Below are 6,076 nucleotides of genomic sequence, written 5' to 3'. Positions count from 1 at the left end.
AGGTGTTCCAGATGATAGACACTCAGCCATTGGGAGGGCTGGAAGAGCAAAGGACAGGGATGCTACCACCCATGATGTCAGCGTGCAGCACTAAAGCACATGTTTCTTAAGGGCATTCCAGGAAACTACTGTGGATCTCAACACCTTTCTTGAAACGCCCATCAGCTGTCATAGGCCAAGAAAGTGATTCTTGACAAATGGGCTGTTTGTGGCAGTGACAGTAGTTAGAGGTCAAATTTCCATTAATGGGTGTGCCCAGGAAGGAAATTTTAATTGGAATGGGGCCAGCAAGAGCTTCAGTCCAGCCAAAACCTGTAGATGTTTTTGCTTGTTTTTAGAATCTCCTCTAGAAATGTACTCTCTGCTAAGAACATTCAAAATAGTGCTCAGAGATGAAAGCTGTGTTATTATTATGGTAAGAATTAGGCCATACTCAGGTTTTCAAATCCACTAGATTCTTCATACAGTAGAGAAGCTCTATGGAAGTGATATTTTAAGGGTGCGGCAGAGACATTGATATGTATTCATATTCCTACTGGTTCTATTTTCCAAGCCAAAGTGTTCATTGTCAGAAGCAGACACCACTCTTTCTCAGCATCTTGTTTAATAATGGGTTTTTAGAAGGTGCTCATTTTGTCAAGTTCCTATCAAAACTGTGATTCAGTTTGGGATTATAGTTGGATTTTGGAGGAGGACATACTTTTACAGTACCTTTATCTTGAATAACAATGTATTTTTGTATCTGTTTATTTATTTGGTTTGTTATTTTGATCATATTTTATCCCTAGTTTTCTTTCCTTTTTAAAAGAATATTTATTTGGCTGCATCAGGTCTTAGTTGTGGCCTGTGGGATCTTAGTTCCCTGACCAGGGATTGAACCTGAAACCCCTGCATTGCAAAGTGAATTCTTAACCTCTGGACCACCAGGGAAGTTCCTTTAGTTTTTTTTTTTTACATTACATTTTCATTCTAGTTATTGTTTGTATATGAAACAGCCATTCAAATGCAAATAAAACCATCCCTGAAGTATTACATTCTTACCAATTCAGGTCGGAGATGGTGAAAGATTAACTAAACTCAGTGTCAGTAAGGGAGTAGAAAGAAGTTAGCATCCTTACCATATGTTAGTGGAAAAAAAAAAAAAAACCAAACAACCCAGGTGTAACACTTCTGAAGAGGATTTTATATATATGTATTAAAGTGTATAAGGACCATTATCTTTCAACCACTAATGCAACTGCTCAGAATTTGTCTTTAAGACATGATTGCACAGGTTGGAAAAGATGGTTTAAAGAAGAGAGCATATTCTAAGAATATTGCAATAATAAAAATTGCAGACAACCTAAAATTCTATGAATGAGATTGAGCAAATTATGTCATCCTCATATAATGGAATAATGTGTCCGACTCTGCAACCCCATGGACTATAGCCCACTTGGCTCCTCTGTCCATGGCATTTTCCAGGCAAGAATACTAAAGTGGGTTGCCATTCCCTTCTCTTAGGAGATGTTTCTGACCCAGGGATCGACCCTGCATCTCTTGAGTCTCCTGCATTGGTAGGTGCATTCTTTACCACTGTACCACCTGGGAAGCCCACAGAAAGGAATAATATCAACCATTAAAGTGATTTAGACCTAAAAGTTTTCACATATTGTTTGGAGAAAACATCAAGTTATAAAAGATCAAGTAGACTTACACTAGACAAGAGTAGAATCCAGAGCAGCACTGGGACCAATGCTCCACCACTGCTCTACGCTTCACTCTTCAGTGTTGTTGCAAGGTTTGCTTCGGGGATTTAACACAAGTGGGGGTATGTCTAACACAGGAAATGTTTCCTCCAAATTATTTTCCTCATCTGAAAAATCTTTGCTGTTATCTTATCCTGTTTAATATATGTGAAACTTCAAAACTGAGATGATCAAATATTCTCCTTCACAAAGATAGAATCTGTAATATAGAGGATCATGAGATGTGATTTGTGGTGATGGTTTCCTTGTTTTAAGTTAGATGTTTTTTAACATATTTGCTGTTATTTATTTTGGTTTTTCTCTTCAGAAACTTGCCTAGGCTTTGCATTGGCTTTGTTTGAACAGAATACGTTTCATGTTCAAATATTTCCATTCCTTTCTATGATATATTTTTGCCAAAAGGAGAAAAAAAAAACAACCCTGTATCTAAGATAGCTTTTAAATTAAAATTCTACTTATAGGACGTTTAGAAGTTTTGAGGAGAAAGTCTGAGAAGCCAATGGACAAATCCAGAATTCAGACATGTAATTTGACATCTTTGTTTCTCCAACAGTTCAAGGGCATTAGAGATGGTGGTGGCTGTAAATGGTGTAGGATATAGTTTTAGAATAAATGAGCCTCAGGTGAGAAGCAATCAAATACAATGAATTCATCTATTTGGATACTGACTGGAGTAAACCAGCTGTAAAATAATTTTATTATTTTTAAGCAAAATGATATTTGAAAGGAAATGATAGTGTTAAAGACTGCTTTAAAATTCTTTATAAGTGTACTTGCATCTGACTCTTCATAACCCCATGGACTGTAGTCTGCCAGGCTCCTCTGTCCATGGGATTTCCCAGGCAAGAATACTGGAATGGGTTGCCATTTCCTGCTCCGGGGGATCTTCCTGACCCTGGGATCGAAGTGCATATCTTGGGTTTCCTGCATTGGCAGGCAGATTCTTTACCACTGCACCACCTGGGAAGTCCTTAAAATTCTTTAGTAACAAAATTTTAAGGTGATACATGAAGCCAGTGTGGCATAATGTTGGTAAGTATTGAATTTAACCTATATGTATTTAGTACTTCATGTTACTGTTCTCAATACTTATGTACTATTTTTAGAAGTTTCACTTTTTAAATTATTTCCTGCCCAGAGGAAAGTGCTAAGTACATACTTCCTGTAGTTTCACTTGTTGTAGTTATATGGACTCCATCTCCCACATCAACTTACCTATTCCCCAGCCCTAAATAACAATGACCTTACCTTGTCTAAAAAGATTCACAGCAAATATACGGTATCAAAAAGAACAATATAGGAGTAGTCAAAGGAAAGCTTGAGTTCAAACTTAAAAAATTCCAAGGAAAGAGACTTTTTCCCTATTACAGTATTTTCTCCAGTTCTTTGCCCATGCAGCTCTTCTCGTTTGTCAGAAACAAGGAAGCAGTTTGTTTTATGGCCTGTGCTTGGAACTCCTTGTGCTTGGCATCTTGGAGTAAATAGCATATGCTAGACAGCAAAGTCAGAAGTAGATGAATACAGGCATATATAAAGAGACAATGGAGTCAAACCAAGTCTGAGATTCCATGTTCCTTAAGGTCGATGTCCAGTGCAGAAGAAAGCAAGTCTTCTTGTCATAGGCATAGCTTTCCTGCTAAAATGTGTTCATTTTCTTTATATGTGAGAAGCTTCTCTTTTTTCCCCCTAAATATCTATATTTCCTTTAAATCCCCACGTTCTAGTTTTCTTCTTGAAAAAAAAAAAATTACAAAAAAGAAGGCCAAATGCTAACCATACTTAAATGACTCAGGTTGAGTTTTAACCCAAAGAAACAGTGAAGGGAAGGCGGAAGCACTACCATGCGGAGGGTTCTGGGAGGTGTAGTCGGAAGCAGTTCCACCCCAGACAGGCAGGGCTGTAGTCCCATACCCCTTTGGGATTTCTGGGAACTGTAGTCCAGAAGTTTCGTGCAATCAACACTTCCTATTCAGGCGTGCGGGGTGTTGCCCTCTCGGAGAGTCTCCGGAACCTGCCAAGTGACTAGCAAGAACTTCCGTTTCACGGGAGGTTGCGGCCATCACTTCTTTTGTGCAGTGGTGACTTGAATCCCAGTAACAGCTCCGCGCTTTCTTGGTCTAGGCAAGGGGCTAACAGTGGTCCCGGAAGAGAAGCGATGGTTGTGGGTGACAAGGATTAGAAGCATTTGCGTTTCCTTCTCGGCAGAAAATCCTAGCGTTTGCAGTGGAGTTGGTTGGGAGCGGGTCGGTATAGTACATGGCTTTTTTGAGGGATGGGCTTCCCCGGTGAACCCGCCTGCAATGCAGGAGACGCAGAAGAGACACGGGTTGGATACCTCGGTCGGGAAGATCCCCTGGAGGAGGACATGGCAACCCACTCCAGTATTCTTGCCTGGAAAATTCCGTGGACTGAGGAGCCTGGCAGGCTACAGTCCATGTGGTTGCAGAGTCGGACTTGATTGAAGCGACTGAGCACGGACTATACTAGTGACCACTAGCAAAAATTTGGACTTCCCGTAGCTCAAAGGTAAAGAATCTGCCTGCAATGCAGGAGACCGTGGTTGGATCCCCTGGAGAAGAGAATGGCAATCCACTGCAGTATTTCTGCCTAGAGAATCTCATGGACAGAGAAGCCTGGTGGGCTACAGTTCGTGGGGTCGCAAAGAGTCAGACAGGACTGAGTGATTAACACTTTCGTTTCACTTCACTTCTGGGTTCTGCATTCCCCCAGCCTCTCCTTGATTCAGTACGGCCACTTGCTAGTGTTATAACTTTGGGCAAGTTAATCACTGAATCAGTCGCCGGGGTATAATTATATAGTACTTACTCAGTGGGATAGTGGAAGGTAAATGAAGTTAATAATTTTAAAACACGTGGAATAGTAATGGCGCACAGAAAAAGCTGCTCGTTATGAATGCACAAAGTTCCAGCCAACAATAACCAATTATGTATGAAATGTTAATTTCCTGTGTTAAAAAGGCATCATATGTAAAAGTAAAAGACAGTCAACTGGGCTGAAAATATTGACCTATTTGACATATACTGGTATATATGCTAGAAAATGGATTAAAATCCTTAACATTGAATCTTAAGATAATGAAACCCCCATAGGAATATGGATATGACTACAAAGGATATGAATAGGCAAGTTTTTAAAAGAAGCAATTGTTATAGCAAGTAAATACATGAAAAATTAGATTGATTATCCAATAAATGAACATGTTTAATCAAGTTGCTTGACTGTGCTCTGGAATTGTATGAAATGTAATCCAGGCTCTAAGGGAAGTAGCTGACCTGTCCGAGGAAGGCAATGACATGGGGGTTCTGGAAAGTGTAGTCCAACAGCTCTGTATAGGTGGCCAACTGCCTCTGCAGAGAGGCATGGTGTGACCATTATCTCCTGGGGAATTCTGGGAGTGTAATCAAGAACTGTGGGTACACAGGGAACTCAATCTGGTGCTCTGTGACAACCTAAAAGAGGTGGGATTTGTTTTCTGTAGATAAGGGGCATGACATTACCTACCTAGTAAAATTGTTTGGAGAGTTAAATGAGATAGTCACAAATAAAAGGTTGAAAGGTTTCTTTAGTTAATGTATTTCCCGAGGAATGTTCAGTTTAGTTCAGTCACTCAGTCCTGTCCAACTCTTTGCAAACCCATGGACTGCAGCACACCAGTCTCCCCTGTCCATCACCAACTCCTGGAGCTTGCTCAAACATGACCATAGAGTCAGTGATGCCATCCAATCATATCCTCTGTTGTCCCCTTCTCCTCCTGACTTCAATCTTTCCCAGCATCAGGGTCTTTTCCAATGAGTCAGATCTTCGTATCAGGTGGCCAAAGTATTGAAATGAGCATCAGTCCTTCCAGTGAATATTCAGGACTGATTTCCTTTAGGATGGACTGGTTGGATCTCCTTGCAGTCCAAGATGTCTCAAGAGTCTTCTCCAACACCACAGTTGAAAAGCATCAATTCTTTGGTGCTCAGCTTTCTTTATGGTCCAACTCTCACATCCATACATGACTACTGGAAAAACCATAGCTTTGACTAGATGGACCTTTATCAGCAAAGTAATATCTCTGCTTTTTAATATGCTGTCAAGGTTGGCCATAGCTTTTCTTCCAAGGAACAAGCATCTTTTAATTTTATGGTTGCAATTACCATCTGCTGTGATTTTGGAGCCCAAGAAAATAGTCTCTCACTGTTTCCATTGTTTCCCCATCTATTTGCCATAAAGTGTTGGGACTGGATGCCATGATCTTAGTTTTCTGAATGTTGGGTTTTAAGCCAGCTTTTTCCACTCTCCTCTTTTACTTTCATCCAGAGGAT

Source organism: Ovis aries, chromosome 14 (assembly GCF_016772045.2).
Source record: "Ovis aries strain OAR_USU_Benz2616 breed Rambouillet chromosome 14, ARS-UI_Ramb_v3.0, whole genome shotgun sequence".
NCBI lineage: Eukaryota > Metazoa > Chordata > Mammalia > Artiodactyla > Bovidae > Ovis > Ovis aries.
Note: the sequence above shows the minus strand (reverse complement) of the source record.